The 16,914-nt window shown below is 43.8% G+C and overlaps 1 long non-coding RNA gene across 1 annotated transcript; it reads left to right on the top strand.

Moving 5' to 3' along the window:
* The first annotated feature begins 12,237 nt into the window (after nucleotides 1-12,237).
* Nucleotides 12,238-13,577, top strand: LOC135969876 (uncharacterized). Its single transcript, XR_010585238.1, has 2 exons — nucleotides 12,238-12,374; nucleotides 13,300-13,577. It is a non-coding gene; the product is annotated as an uncharacterized lncRNA (long non-coding RNA).
* The last annotated feature ends 3,337 nt before the right edge of the window (nucleotides 13,578-16,914 follow it).

The following is a 16,914-nucleotide window of genomic DNA, read 5'->3' as shown; positions in this document are numbered from 1 at the left end:
TGTTTCCACCTGTGAACCCTTTAGGCAGAGGGCGGCACTGCCCAACACCTAACACCTGGCCGCAAGCTAAATGTGCTGCAAGACCCTGTTTTAAACCTTCCACCCCTTGGAGGCCTTCAGTGACCACAGTGACGCTGCCCCAGGTGGTAGCACAGCCAACAGGTGAGGGGATGAGTGCTACACCTGCCTGCCAGGTGCAAACCCCATCACTGCCACTTATTGGGAGTATGACCTTGAGCAAGTTAATTAGCCACTCGGATCCTTATTTTGCTCATGTAAAATGGAGATGTTAACAATGCCTATCCCGGCCAGCCGCGGTGGCTCACGCCTGTAATCCCAGCACTTTGGGAGGCCAAGGCAGGCGGATCACGAGGTCAGGAGATCGAGACCATCCTAGCTAACACGGTGAAACCCCGTCTCTACTAAAAATACAAAAAATTAGCCGGGCATGGGGGTGGGCACCTGCAGTCCCAGCTACTTAGGAGGCTGAGGCAGGAGAATGGCTTGAACCCGGGAGGCGAAGATTGCAGTGAGCCGAGATCGTGCCACTACACTCCAGCCTGGGCGACAGAGCAAGACTCTGTCACACACATTCACAAAAAAAGAAAGAGTGAAAAAAAAAAAAAAAAAAAGAATTCCTATGCCATAGGGCTATCGTAGGCAGTGCAGCCAGATTATGAACAGGGGTGCTCTATGGGTCCCAGTGCAGGTCCACTGAGTGCTGCAATGTACTTGCTGTGTGATCCCAAGAAGATCCTTTTGCTGAACCTCACTTATGAAAATAATAGTATGTGGCCAGGCGCGGTGGCTTACGCCAGTAATCTCAGCACTTTGGGAGGCCAAGGCGGACGAATCATTTGAGGTCAGGGGATTCAAGAACAGCCTGGCCAACATGGTGACACTCAAGAACAGCCTGGCCAACATGGTGACACTCTCTACTAAAAATTCAAAAAAATTAGCCAGATGTGGTGGTGCACACCTGTAATCCCACCTACTGGGAAGCTGAGGCAGGAAAATCACTTGAACCCAGGAGGCAGAGGTTGCAGTGAGCTGAGATGGCGCTACTGCACTCCAGCCTGGGCAACTGATCAAGACTCCGTCTCAAAAATAATAATAATAATAAAAATAAAATAATAGTATGATATTAATAAGATGTACACAAAATACTTACCTAAGCTCTCAGCCAGTGCCTTGCACACATGAGGCAATAGATACATGATAGCTTTCTAAATTGTTCGATTGCCTCTCTGCATATGAATAAGTGGATGTATTCTCACTATAGCTAGTCTCATAGCCCCCCATCTATCAAGGAATGCCTTCCCAAGGTCACTCCTGCCCTTATGCGCTATAACCTATCTTGACAAAGATAAGCAGAACTGGTTTGAATCGGAGACTAATTGTCCCCTTCCCTGTTAGTAACACAGCCCCAGGGAAGGCTGGAAAATGTGGCCTGACATTGGACAACCATGATTCCTGCTATAATATAATGTTTTAAAGTTTCTATGAGTCTCCAGGCATGGGTGGCTCATGCCTGTATTCCCAGCATTTTGGGAAGCTGAAGTGGGAGGATCGTTTGAACCCAGGAGTATAATACCAGCCTGGGCAATGTAGTCAGATGTCATGCATATTAAAAGAAAAAAAAATAGCTGGGTATAGTGGCAAGTGCCTGTGGTCCTAGCTACTAGGGAGGCTGAGGCAGGAGGATTGCTGGAGCCTGGGAGGTCGAAGCCACAGTGAGCCATGATCACAAATCATTCTTAGTCCATTCTCCCCTTCTTCTTTGAGTTAATATAAACTTTCTTTCCTTTTTTTTTTTTTTTTTTTATGATACAGGGTCTCACTCTGTTGCCCAGGCTGGAGTGCAGTGGTGTAATCATGGCTTACTGTGGCTTCAACCTCCCAGGCTCCAGCAATCCTCCTGCTTCAGCCTCCCTAGTACCTGGGACCACAGGAACCCCCTAATAGTAGTAGCTGGGACCACAGGCACTCGCCACCATACCCAGCTAATGTTTTTTTAAGTATGCATGACATCTCACTACATTGCCCAGGCTGGTATCATATTCCAGGGCTCAAGTGATCCTCCCGCCTCAACCTTTCAATGTGCTGGGATTACGATCATGAGCCACCCATGCCTGGGAAGTGAAAGAAGTTTTAAAATGTTAAATTGTAGCAGGAACCATGGTTGCCCAATGTCAGACCACATTTTCCAGCCTTCCCTGGGGCTGTGTTACTAAATTCTCATCAATGAAATGTAAGCAGAGATGCTACATCGCCACCTTAAAAAGAAACTCTTGTCCTTCACAGACTCTCCCCTTCCAGAGACTGGACCATGGTCATCTAGACTCGGTCATTCTGATGAGTATGACATTTTAGGGGACTTTAGAGCCCAGGAGAGAAGGAACCAAAGATCCTACAACTTCCTGGAGCAGAGCCCCCCACACACCTCCACCACCTGCTAACTCCTGTCTGTTGCTTGAGAGAACAATCAATTTCTGTCTTCTATGTCATGGTAATTCTGGGATTCTTTGTTACAGCAGCTTGGTGCATGTTCTGACTGATACATGAGCAAGGACATTGAGCAGAGGCAATGATCCCTATAACCCATTGTTTCTCTTCTTCCACCTCCTTTAGTCACTCTCAGATGAAATGTCCCTGCCTTATTCACTTCTCTTTTAATCAACCAGCCATCTTCACTTTTACTACATGGCTTTATTACGCCCATCACACACTCAGTTGATTTCACTCAAACATAGTTTTCTATTCTTATACAAACATTTCTGATACTTCCTCTTCCTTTTCTTTTCCTTCCTAGGTCTGCCTGCTAAGCTTACAAATCAATTTCTCTGACTCATTTGCCATTTCTTTCTTTTTCTTCCTTCTCCTACTTCACACTCACACTAATCTTCCTATCTTTTTCTCTATCATTTTGTTGCTTTCTTTGTTGCTTTCTTTCTCTCTGTTTCTTTTTTTAAATCTTAGCCATTGGAGGACCAGGTAATTTTATTTTATTTCTTTTATAAGACAAAATCAGAGCCAGTTGAAGCCAATAAGTTTAAAAGAAAGAACACACACACACACAACAACAACAAAAACAAAAACAGAACATTGGCAGTACACCTGTAACAGAAAACAGAGAGCTATCTATACTGGATTCATCAACAGTTCATGCATTGACTCATACCTCCAGATAAGACTTTTCAAATACGACATCAGAGGTCATAGGGTAATGAGAACACCAGGTTACAGAACAGACTAGACAGGTAAGAACAGGAATTAAAAATCCAGGTGTTTGTTTTTTGTTGTTGTTACTGGGGTGTTTGTTTGTTTGAGACAGGGTCTTGCTCTGTCACCCAGGCTGGAGTGCAGTGGTGTGATCCCAGCTCACTGCAGCCTCTACCTTCCAGACTCAAGTGATCCTCCCACCTCAGTCTCCCTAGTAGCTGGGACCATGGGTGCACACCATCATGCCCGGCTCTTTTCTTTTTTGTATTTTCGGTAGAGATGGGGTCTTGCCATGTTGTCCTAGGCTGGTCTCAAACTCCTGAGCTCAAGCCATCCACTCGCCTCTGCGTCCCAAAGGGCTGGGATTAAGGTGTGAGCCACCACAGCCAGCCTAAATTCCATGTTTTTTGACTTTCTCAGGTTCCGTTTCCATCAGCTTATGCTGTGTCTCCGTTAAGACAGTTCAAAGAAACAGAGATTGCATCTTCTAATTCTATATTCTCCACAGTTGAGAATCGCTTCCCCTCAAGACAGAAGGGAAACAATACTTTGTTCATTATGGCTAGAGCAGGTCTCAAAGTTAAGCTGGCTGGAGCACACAGGGACCTCATTGCCATTCAGAATATCCTCCTGTTGGGCTGGGCGCGGTGGCTCATGCATGCAATCCTAGCACTTTGGGAGGCTGAGGCGGGTGGATCACGAGGTCAGGAGATCGAGACCATCCTGGCTAACACGGTGAAACCCCATCTCTACTAAAAATACAAAAAATTAGCTGGGCATGGTGGCTGCAACCTGTAGTCCCAGCTACTCGGGAGGCTGAGGCAGGAGAATGGCATGAACCCAGGAGGCGGAGGTTGCAGTGAGTCAAGATCCCGCCACTGCACTGCACTCCAGCCTGGGTGACAGAGTGAGACTCAGTCTCAAAAAAAAAAAAAAAAAAAAAAAAAAGAATATCCTCCTGCCTCTTTTTTGCCCTAGCCTTGACTGTTTCCCCAACCAGGATGTAAATTCCTTGAAAGCTACTTAACCATCCACAGCCTTTAGCACAGTGTTGAGAACATCATATGAACTCAATAAATATGTACCAATTGATTTTCAATTCCTAGGGACAATTTTCCTTGGCTTGTTTTTATTACCTCCCCACCACCCTTGAGTTTGCCCTCTCCTCCCCTGCCAAGGCCCTTCTAACTCCCATTTCCTGCTGACCACGAGGTTTAGCAGGTTTTCTTCCTTCCTGACGTGTGTATCACTTGCCATCAATGCTGCATGATGCAGCACTTAATCATACAGGGTCAGGAATCACTGGCTGTTGTTTTAAATGTGGGCAGCCAGATCTTGCAAACAGACCATCAGCTGCTTCCTTTGGGGAACTATCTGTTGAGACATGCCCCTGAGTTGGAACGCTGACATTGTCACTAGAGTCCTTGGGTTTTCAGGTTGGCAATGTCAAAGAGTACCCACTGGCGACTGTGGCATCTTGACTTCTTGTTATTTCAGAAAAGTTCCAGAAGGAAGACCAGTCCTGGCAAAACAAAAACCAGTTTGATCCAGAGATGTGTGAGTTGGGCATTGACCAATTTCCTTCATTACTATACTAAAAACTCCACCCAGGGAGGAGCTTAAGCAGCATTTTCTCCATATGCAACATATATAGAAGTATGACCAGCCACTGCACCTGCCCTGCCTTGGCTTCACCTCTACATACAACGACTCAACCAGCCAACCCAACAAAAGCCACGTTTTCATCTTTGTTTTTTGAGATGGAGTCTCGCACTGTCTCCTGGGCTGGAGTGCAATGGCGTGATCTTGGCTCCCTGCAACCTCTGCCTCCTGGGTTCAAGCAATTCTGCTTCAGCCTCCCGAGTGGCTGGGATTACAGGCCCCCACCACCACGCCCAGCTAATTTTTTGTGTTTTTAGTAGAGACAGGGTTTCACTATGTTGGCCAGGCTGGTGTCAAACTCCTGACCTTGTGATCTGCCTGTCTCAGCCTCCCAACATGTTTTCATCTTTGTTAGGGGAGGCACTGTTTTGGGGACTATTCCCAGTATCCTCCTTACTTGTTGCAAGGAATAAAATCCTCTTGTTAAATCCTCCTTGGTTTTGGTCATTGTACCACAACCCGCAAAGCAATCAAACCCACCTACTGTGTAGGTAACAACATGAGTTACCACCTGCCCTTGGATGTGAGATTTTTCCAGTGCAGTAACTCTTCTCTCTTTCTTGTTTGAAGGAGAAGGGAGATGCATGCTCTCTATGCAGGGCACACTCCAAACCCAGCCAACTACAAGGGTTCTTACCCATCATCTGTGCCCCGCAGAGCTGAGCTGAGTGCCCTTAATGCTCCAAAAGTCACACGGTCTACTCCATGTGTGTCCTATTGGTAGCCAGAATTTTCCCTCCTTATATTAACGTTGCATTGCATATTCCCAAAGAATGTCTCAAAGGCATGTTTTTATAACTACAGGGATGCTGTTGATGACATTTTGAAGGGTAGCAGAATGTGCCCCCTCAAAATATGCCACTTTGGTATAAGGATTATTTTGAGCAGAAGGCAACTGAGAAGAAGCAGATACAGGAGTTCCCTCTTATCTGCAGTTTCACCGTCTGTGTTTTCATTTACCCATGTTCAACTGCAGCCCAAAAGTATTACAAGGAACATTTAAGAAATAAGCAATTTATACTTTTTTTTTTTCTTTGAGACAGAGTCTCGCTCTATTGCCAGGCTGGAGTGCAGTGGCACGATCTCGGCTCACTGCAACCTCCGGCTCCCCGGTTCAAGGGATTCTCCTGCCTCAGCCTCCTGAGTAGCTGGGATTGCAGGCACGCACAACCATGCCCAGCTAATTTTTATATTTTTAGTAGAGACGGGGTTTCACCATGTTGACCAGGATGGTCTCGATCTCCTGACCTCATGATCTGCATGCCTCGGCCTCCCAAAGTTGCACACCATTCTGAGTAGCATGATGAAATCTCACGCTGATCAGCTGTGCCCCACCTGGGACGTGAATGCTTTGTCTAGCATAGCTATACTGTCTATACTACTCACCTGTTAGCCACTTAGTACCTTCATCAGTTATCAGAACAGTTGTTGCAGTATCACAGTACTTATGTTCAAGTAACCCTTATCTTAATAATGGCCCCAAAGTCCATTGTGCTATATCTAATCTATAAATTAAACTTGACCACAAGTATGTATGCATAGGAATAAACATAGTATATATAGGATTTGGTACTATTCACGGTTTCAGGCATCCAGTGGGGGTTTTAGAACCTATCCCCCATGGATAAGGGGAGACAACTGTGAAAGAAAAGCCCCTTGCCCTCTTCCTGTTTACCTAAGAGTAGGATCTAACTTTGTAAAGATATTCCCCTCCCGTGGATCACCTGAGGTCAGGAGTTCGGGACAAGCCTGACCAACACGGAGAAACCCTGTCCCTACTAAAAATGCAAAAATTAGCCAGGCGTGGTGGCACATTCCTGCAATCCCAGTTATTTGGGAAGCTGAGGCAGGAGAATCACCTGAACCTGGGAGGCAGAGGTTGCAGTGAGCTGAGATCACACCATTGCACTCCAGGCTGAGCAACAAGAAAGAAACTGCATTTCGGGGAAAAAAAAAAAAAAAGATATTCCCCTCCTCACTCTACCAGGAAGGACAGAAATTGATTGCTGGTGACAACTCCAGTCCTTTCTCAGCCTAGAGACAGCACCAGAGTGGATGTGACTTTGTACTTGTATCCCATCGGCTTCTTTTCTTCCTGTTCCTGTGTGTGCGTAAGTTATTCCAGAAGCGCTTCTTCACTTTAGCAGTTCTTTTCTGTAGCAATGATTGAATCCAGTTAGTAGTTTTGTTCAACTTTTGTGGAACTAGCCTCATCACTTAATTTCCCTCCCACTCCTACTACCAAGATGGATAGCACCAGCACCAGCCGGTAGCACCCTTTCTCAGGGGTATGAGGTTCAGCTCCCCAGCTTCTACATTCAAATCACTTCAACCTTTTCCTTTTGTTCCCAGCCACAGAGGGCGGCAATATTTCTTTATTTATTCACATTGCTATTCCCCGTAATATTCTTCTTGCCATTTTAGTTGCCTAATTAACTCCTCATATTCCATTATCTCTGTTTAAATGACTGGTGTGGTTCTTTCTTTTGCCTGGACCCTGACTGATACACCAGAAGAGGCCAGTTTGGTAGCTGGACATGAGATTGGGGTGAAGGGGTTTCATGCACCAACGTTGGCATAAGCATGTGTCACAGAAAAGCTTATGTTTTTGCTGTTAGTAGACTCTGAAGCTAGCACCTGCTCTGGCCTCTATGTCATTCACAGCAATTTCTCACCTCTCCACAAACAGCTCTTCACACGGTGAAGCTGAAGCTAGGTGTTATACAGAACCCTGCCACAGGCCAGCTCGGCCACCTAGGCGGGTGCGTCATCTTACTGGAAGTCAGCAGATCCCTCACCTAACTCATCCACATTGCAGGGATGGCCTAATGACCTAGATTGCTTGCCCTCCCAGCTTTCTCTCTTCATCCCAATATCTCTTTTATGTTTCCATTTCTCTAACTTAACAAAACCATGTGAAGCACCCAGCACCTCCTTAATCCTCCAGCCTGATATACTTCCACTAGTGCCCTTTATGGGCAGAGCTTAATAAGGAGCCCATTCTGCTGGGCACAGTGGCTCATGCCTGTAATCCCAGCATTCTGGGGGACCGAGGTGGGCAGATCACCTGAGGTCAGGAGTTTGAGACCAACCTGGCTAACATGCTGAAACCCCGTTTCTACTAAAAATACAAAAAATCAGCTGAGCATGGTGGCACGTGCTTGTAATCCCAGCCACTCAGGAGGCTGAGACAGGAGAATCACTTGAACCCGGGAGGCAGAGGTTGCAGTGAGCCGAGATTGTGCCATTGCACTCCACCTTGGGCAACAAGAGCAAAACTCCGTCTCAATAAATAAATAAATAAGGAGCCCATTCATGGAGCAGAAATGTGGTTTGCAAAGCCCTGTCCCAAGCATCACAAAGCAAAGCTTAGAAGGGAGGCTTTAGAGCTAAGAGACCGCAGTTTTGTAACTGACATACTTTGAGGTGGGAGGTGGGGACAGTTCTCAGACCAGGTGTCCATCTTACAGAGGGGCTTCCCAAAGTTCCTTGGGATAAGAATACCAAATGTGTGGGCATATCCAGCCTATAGGGAACACCAATAACCAGAGATGCTGAACTTTGCCAACTCAAAGAGATGAGCAGAGAACTAGAAACAAGAAGTGCTGGACCCAAGAGTGCTTGGACTTGGACAGGAGCAAAATGCAAGCAGGCAAGACTATGGCCGTGAAGGCGACAGGGAGGCAGGGGCTCCCTGCACCTCATGGACAGACATGTAAGTTGACTTAAGACAGGGGATGAAAACAGACATTTTCTGCTAAGGCCTCAGATCATATCAATTCTCGACTTCAGTTTTTCCTGTCTCAAATAAGGGCTTTAGCCTAAAATAGGAGTACTTTTCAGCACTAGCCTACAACTCTGTTTTTCTGTTCTTTAACACCTGGTTTGGAAGGAACTGACAGGTCTATATATTTCCCTAAAATTTTCACTTTTCCCGCAAGCAGATATAAATATTAAATGAAACCTCTTTATGTATAGAGACAGACACCAGGAGGGATCTCTCCCAGCCATGCCTGGACATAATGTCAAAAATTGGAAAAAAAAAAAAAAAAGAAAATAGGGCTGGGCGCGGTGGCTCACACCTGTAATCCCAGCACTTTGGGGGGCCGAGGCGGGAGGATCACCTGAGGTCAGGAGTTTGAGACCAGCCTGGCCAACATGGTGAAACCCTGTCTCTTTTGTATTTTGTAAAAATACAAAAATTAGCCGGGCGTGGTGGCATATGCCTGTAATCCCAGCTACTCGGGAGACTGAGGCAGGAGAACAACTTGAACCCGGGAGGCAGAGGTAGCATTGAGCTGAGATGGCGCCACTGCACTCCAGCCTGGGTGACAGAGCAAGACTTCATCTCAAAAAAAAAAAAAGAAAAGAAAAGAAAAGAAAGTAGATTTCTTGTCACGAAAGTTGAAAAGCTCCCAGAGATTTCAGGACTTTTGAAGTAAAATTATATGATCTTCGGAACAAGGAGGCAATCAGAGGGTGTGAAAACAGGGATTCACATTGCTTTATTTTATTCAAGACCCTGTCTCTGAAGAAAAAATTTAAAAATTAGCCAGACATGGTAGCTCGTACCTGTAGTCCCAGCTACTGGGGAAGCTGAGGTCGGGGATCACTTGAGCCCAGGAATCGGAGGCTGCGGTAAGCTAGGATCATGCCACAGTGCTCCAGCCTGGGCAAAAAGGTAAGACTCTGTCTCTAATAAATAATAATAATAGTGATAATGGTTATTATATTATATTATATAGTTATATAAAATATGTATAATTAATTATATATATATTTTACATATCTATCTATAAAAATATGTATATGTTTGTTTATATATTATAAATATATGTAACTATATATGTTATATATGTTGTAAAACATACGTATTTGTATATAAATATAGAATATATAAATATTTTAATATTATATAATGCATAAATTATAAAATATATCTTTTATTATATACTATAAAATATCTTTTTATAAAATTATAAAATATCTTTACATATAATATATAATTAATATTTCATAAGATAATATATATTATAAGTATCATCATATTAATTATATTACATAGTTATATAATTAATATAATATGTTAATAACAACATATTAATTATATATTATTATAACTATATTATTTATATTAGTATAAATATATTATTATTATATAAGATATATAATTATAAGTAATATAATTATAATGTGTAATGAGAAAATATAATTGTTATTTTTATTTTACTAAAAGGCCAATAAACTAGCATCTCTGCAATATTTCCAATATACAAGGCAGGTGAAGTCATCAAAGAATTTTACGGCACAACTTCTGACCTTCAGAGCATTATTCATCTAGCCCATTCACTCATTTAACAAATGTTTGCTGCACACCTGCTGTCACCTGGGAGCTGTCTGAATTCTGCACAAAGGGCTCAGGGGTCAGCACGACTGGCAATGTGTCTGTCCCCCGAAGCTTGGGACTAGAGGAACAACAGGGGAGGTTCAGTGCAAGTAAATACAGAGGCTCATGAATTCATCACAAATGAAAAACCAAGATATGTGTTTATAAGAAACAAGCAGGAGTCTAAGGAAAATCTGTAGGGGAGGGAGAGGGTGGAGAGCTGCTTTCAAGAAATCAGACAGGGAAGGTCTTGCTGAGGAAGAGCTAGTTAACTGGAGATCTGTCAGGTAGAGCAGGGGTCCCCAGTTCTCAGGCCACAGACCTGTAATGGTCCACTCCATGGCCTGTTAGGAACCAGGCCACACAGCAGCAGGCGAGACAGTGAAGCTTCATCTGCCTATACAGCCGCTCCCCATCACTCACATTCCCACCTGGGCTCCACCTCCTCTCAGATTAGCAGCAGCGTTAAATTCCTACAGAAGCATAAACCCCATTGTGAACTGTGCATATGAGGGATCTAGGTTGTGTGCTCCTATGACAATCTAATGCCCGATGATCTGTCACTGTCTCCCATCACCCCACATAGGACTGTCTAGTTGCAGGAAAACAAGCTCAGGGCTCCCACAGATTCTACGTGATGGTGAGTTGTATAATTATTTCATTACGTATTATTATACAATGTGTAATAGTAATAGTGTGATGGTGAATATTGAGTGTCAACTTGTTTGGATTGAAGGATACAAAGTATTATTCCTGGGTGCGTCTGTGAGGGTGTTGCCAAAGGAGACTAACATTTGCGTCAGTGGGCTGGGAGAGGCAGACCCACCCTCAATCTGGGCGGGCACCAGCTAATCAACTGCCAGTATAGCCAGCATATAAAAGCAGGCAGAATTATGTAAAAGGCTAGACTGGTTTAGTCTTCTGGCCTCCATCTTTCTCCTGTGCTGGATGCTTCCTCCCCTTGAACACTGGACTCCAAGTTCTTCAGCTTCAGGACTTGGACTGGCCTCCTTGCTTCTCAGCTTACAGACAGTCTATTGGGAGACCCTTGTGATCGTGTGAGTCAATACTCCTTAATAAACTCCCCTTTATATATACATTTGTCCTATTAGTTCTGTCCCTCTAGAGAACCTTGACTAATACAAATAGAAATAAAGTGTACAATCAACGTAATGTGCTTGAATCATGCCAAAACCATCCCCCACCCCCTCACCCTCCACCACCAGTCTTGGAAAAATTATCTTCCAGGAAACCGGTCTGTGGTGCCAAAAAGGTTGGGGACTGCTGAGGTAGAGGGTGGAGATCTGGAAGGATTTAGGATCCAGGCAGAGAAAAAAATGCACATCCAAGAGTCCAGAGGGTAGAGAAAGTTGTTCTGCTGGAGGACCTAGTGGGGGTGGGTATGACCAGAGCGTCAGGAGCCAGAGAAGAGAAGGAAGTAAGGCAAATGAAGCTGAAGAGATGGGCCAAGCTCAGATCACTCTGCTCTGCTTTATATGTTAAGGAGATTACTTGGCCTACTGGGGCAGAACAGATGGTAGAGGCAGGGAGCTCAGGAGGGAGATTGTTCCATAAGCGATTAGAGGGGCTTAGGTTATCATGGAGATGGAGAGAAATGAACACATTCAAGATATATTTTGAAATAACTGAACTTGCCCATGGGCATGGCAGGGGAAGGGAGACATCAAAGTAAATTACTGAGGTTTCTTGGAGGACAATGTTGAGAAAGAAGCTGCATGTGCATAGATAAGGTGATTAGGAAGAGATTTATATGAGCGTTCAAGACAGCAAGGTAGATGCCGCAGGTGGATAGTGCACAGTTTATTTGCAATTGCTTGTGATTGTAGCAAACTCTATCCATCCCTAAACACCGCAGTATCCAACAATCATTTCATGGGAAATATGAGACCTGGATAGGACTTGAATGAAGAGAAAGGCAAGAAGAAATTGAGAGAAGAGAGGAAGTTATTCTAAGCATGAACAGAATATAAACAAAGGGAATGTGAGTTGAAGAAGCAGATAATGGGAATGAGGACTGGAGACGATTTTCAACATGACCTCAACTTGGAGAAACAGTTGGATGCCTCCACTTAGTACCGTTCAGGTAGCATCCCTGAGGGTGGCTCACGGTTGCTCCCCCAGCACTGTCTGTTTGGGAGGTTAAGGGTGTTCTGGGCACGGCGTCTATACAGGGCCATCTGGGTAAGCAGAGAGGCATCCAGGGGTACAGAGGCATCATTCCAGCCTGACGTCTGTGAATGAAGTGCAGGTCTTGATAGATCGTCCTACTAAGGAAAAATGAAGACAGCTAATGTAGATTTTCTGTGTGGTCAGTAATTAGAGTGCCCTTACATAAATGGGATTGGCTGGGCTCCCCTGGGCTCTCCAAGACTCAGGACAGTTGCTCCTTCCTTGGACAGACCCTGGGCCACCTTTTGCCTTGTGTCTTCTCCCCTGCATGCGATTGTTAAGAGTCCCAGCGTTGGGTGTCGGGCTTACTCTCCATCTTCTAAGGCAGGGTTGGCAGACCAATGCTGTTCATCCCATTTTGTACAGCTCATGAGCTAAGATTTCTTCTTTTTGTAGAGACAGGGTCTGGCTCTGTTGCCCAGGCTGGAGTGCCATGGTGCAATCATAGCTCATTGCAGCCTCAACCTCCTGGGCTCAAGCAATCCTCCCACCTCAGCCTCCCAAATACGTGGGACTATAGACAGGCACCACCACATCCAGTGAATTTTGTTTATTTTTTGTGGAGACTGAGGGATGTCTCACTAAGTTGCCAGGTTGGTCTCGAACCCTTGGCCTCAAGTGATTCTCCCACCTCAGTCTCCCAAAATGCTGGGATTACAGGCATGAGCCACTGCACCTAGTCAGATTGTTGGCAGTGGTTTTTTGTAATATTTAAATTGTTGAATACATAATCGAAGGAAAAACATTTCACAACACATGACAATCACAGTTGGCCCTTGAAGTACACTGGTTTGATTTGCAACGGGTCCTCTTATACATGGCTTCTTTTTTTTTTTCAGTAAAAGCTACACTGAGTATAACTGCCTCTTCTGCCTCTCCTTCCACCTCTTCTGCCTCTGCCACCCGTGAGACAGCAAGACCAACCTCTGCCCTTCCTCAGCCTCCTCAGCCTCCTCAACATGAAGATCACGAGGATAAAGACCTTTATGATGATCCACTTCCCCTTAATAAACAGTAAATGTATTTTCTCTTCCCTATGATTTTCTTAATAGCATTTTCTTTTCTCTAGCTTACTTTATTGTAAGAATACAGTATATAATATGTGTAAGATACAAAATGTGTGTTAATTGACTATCTATGTTATCAATAAGGCTTCCAGTCAACAGTAACCAATTAGTAGTTAAGTTTTGGGGTAAATCAAAAGTTATACAGAATTTTTCTTTCTTTCTTTTTTTTTTTTTTTTTTTTTGAGATGGAGTTTCGCTCTTATTGCCCAGGCTGGAGTGCAGTGGCACGATGACCTTGGCTCACTGCAACCTTCACCCCCTGGGTTCAAGCAATTCTCCTGCCTCAGCTTCCCCAGTAGCTGAGATTACAGGCACCCGCCACCACGCCTGGCTAATTTTTGTATTTTTAGTAGAGACGGGGTTTTACCATGTTAGCCAGGCTGGTCTCAAACTCCTGACCTGAAGTAATCCACCCGTCTTGGCCTCCCAAAGTGCTGAGATTCCAGGCATGAGCCACCGCTCAGATTTTTTACTGTATCAGGGGTCAGTGCCCCTAACCTCATGTTGCTCAAGGGTCAAATTCAAATTTCAGAGTCAGTAAATAAAATTTTGTTGGAACAAGCCACATTCGCTCATATAAGAATTACCTATAGCTGTTTTCACATTACAATGGGATAAGTGAGTACTTGTAACAGAGACCATGGGGCCTACAAACCCGAAAATATTTACTGCCTGGCTCTTCACAGAAAAAAATGTACCCACTGCTATTTTAAGGCAATAAATAGCCCTGATTGTATAATAAGAAGTACAGGAAATGCACAAAAATACATCAATTGATATTTAAAATACTTTTCTTCGTACATGTGAAAGGCCTTGAAAACCATGCTAAGGAGTTTGGATTTGATTTTATATTCACTAAGAAACAATACAAAGTTTTGAGCTGTTCAGTGGCATCACAAAATGCTACTTAAAATGCTAACTTGGGTTTATGCACAATTAATTTAACATGGTATCAGCAGGAGAAAAATTTCTAAAGTCATCTATTGGATTCAGAAGGATATGTTTCAGATAATAAACACTAAAAATAAATATATGAAGTTAAAAATAAGTATCACTAGGAAGAGAGAAAATTTGACTTAGAAGGTATACATGGGAACCTTCTGGGTGCTGAAAGTATTCTATATCTTGACCTCAATGGTGATTGCACTTGTGTTACTCTCAAGATGACCCACAAATTGAAAGGATGACCTTAATGACTTGCTCATGCGAAAGAATTGGGTGCAATTGACATTCTGGCACTTTGGAGACTTTATCACTTCTACCCGGGTTTCTTCAAATGTCTGTTTGAGAGAAAAATCCATGCCGATGCAGTCTGACTATTCTGAGACTGCCATGTTGTGAGGAAGCCCAAGCTAGCCTCATGGAAAGCACAACAGGAGACAGAGATGTATGATAGCCTCCAGTTTTTCCACTATCCCAACCCAAGCATCATATATGTAAGTAAATAAGTGTTCAGATGCCACTAGCCCAGCCACTACTTGATTGCAGCTCAGTGGAAGATCACAAGAGAGAACCACTTGGCTACATCCAATCAACCCACAGAACTTGAAAGAAGTTGTTATTTAGCCACTAAGTTTTGGAGATTTTTGTTACTTACCAGCAGATAATCAGATAACCAGAACAGGTATATACATATGTACATTAGTCACTTTCTAAATGTTTGTTTTACTTCAATTAAAAATAAGTAGATTTTTAATTACTTATTTAGTAGATTTTAAATCTACTTATTTAATATCTAGTAAATAAGTAGATAAATAGGAATCATACAAATTCAGAGACAGAGATACACACAATCCCTACTATTCTTTAATTTGTTATAACAAGGAACTACTGAATGATTAGCAATAGGTATAGATTTTCCTATCAGGAAGGAGATAAATGAACAGATGTGAATACTAGTGCATATAACACCTATAATAACATTTGATTTTTAATGTTAGGCCAGTGAAATGGGCATTATTACTTTTATTTGACAAATGGGGCCACTGAGGCAAACCTAAGTTACAAGATTTGCCCGAGGTCATATAGCAGGGAAGGGACAGAATTCAGATTTGAACCTAAGTTGGTGATTCAAAAGTCCTTGAGTCCTTGCTCTTTTCATAGTATTGTCTGGCTACCTGGGACTTTCCTTGAGGATATAGCAAGTTTTTATCATTTCAAGTAGTTTTTGTTTCTGATCAATCCAAAGGACTGATCACACCAGTATGAGCATAGAGACACAATCCAGTTTAGAGGGCAGCCGGATTCAGGAAATTAGAAAAAGGAAACGCTTCATTGTTTTCTCCAATCATTATCTGTATTCATAATCATGAGGTGTCCTTTCTACAATTACTGTCAACATGAAAGGCCAATTTTATTGCTTTTTAGTTATCTTCAGGCCTTAAAAGTCCTGTTGAGTCATATTTAAAACCTCATTCTTAGCCAAGAGTGATGGTGCAGGCCTGTCATCCCAGTTACTTGGAAGGTTGAGGCGAGAGGATTGCTTGAGCTCAGGTTCAAGACTGCAGTGAGCCATGATGGCGCCACTGCACTGCAGTCTGGATGACAGAGGCCGTGTCTGAAAAAGCAACAACACCTTCATTCTTGCATCCAGTGCAAAGCTTTTCACCATTCACCTGTAGCCTGATCTGCTATTTCCCTCTTCCTGTCTGTCTTCCCCTCCATCTTTGGACACTTCTATGGTTTGATTGGGATTGGAGTGGAGTAGGTGGAGATGTGTGGAAAAAAGGAGGAGCTTTTTTACCTGCCTTATTTAGCTGTGAATGAGCACAGTTGGGATGATGGTCGAGCCTCCATCTGAGCCACTTTTCCAACTTCTCTTTCCTTTTTATGTGCTGTGACTTAGCTCCTGCCAGCCCATGGCCTCCTTCTGGAGTTTCTCTTATCACACTGAAGCCTTGGCTTGACTCAGACTCCAGCTCTGAACTGAACCTGGGCATTCCCCCAACACTTGCGTGCCATAATTTCAGTGCTGTGCTCCTCCAAGGGAGGGGTACGCCACATCCACTCCATTATCCTGGTGTGCAAGAGTCCAGGATCATCACAGGTAAATAAAGGCCCACAGGTGGCCAATCAGGATGCAGAGAGAGACACACATTTAGTCCAAGTATACTCCGCTTAGATGGTCTACTAAAATACCAGTTATTAGATCAAGAGAGGAAGGAAGGAAGGAAGGAAGGAAGGAAGGAAGGAAGGAAGGAAGGAAGGAAGGAAGGAAGGAAGGAAGGAAGGAGAGAAAGAAAGAGACAAAGAAAGAAGGAATGGAGGGAGAGAGGGAGGAAGGAAGGAAGGAAGGAAGGAAGGAAGGAAGGAAGGAAGGAAGGAAGGAAGGAGGAAGGGAGGAAGGAAGGAGAGAGAAAGAGAGAGAAAGAGAAAGAAAGAAAAAGA

The sequence above is a fragment of the Macaca fascicularis genome, chromosome 3 (assembly GCF_037993035.2).
Source record: "Macaca fascicularis isolate 582-1 chromosome 3, T2T-MFA8v1.1".
NCBI classification, from domain to species: Eukaryota; Metazoa; Chordata; class Mammalia; order Primates; family Cercopithecidae; genus Macaca; species Macaca fascicularis.
This window is presented reverse-complemented; position numbering and strand designations above follow the sequence as displayed.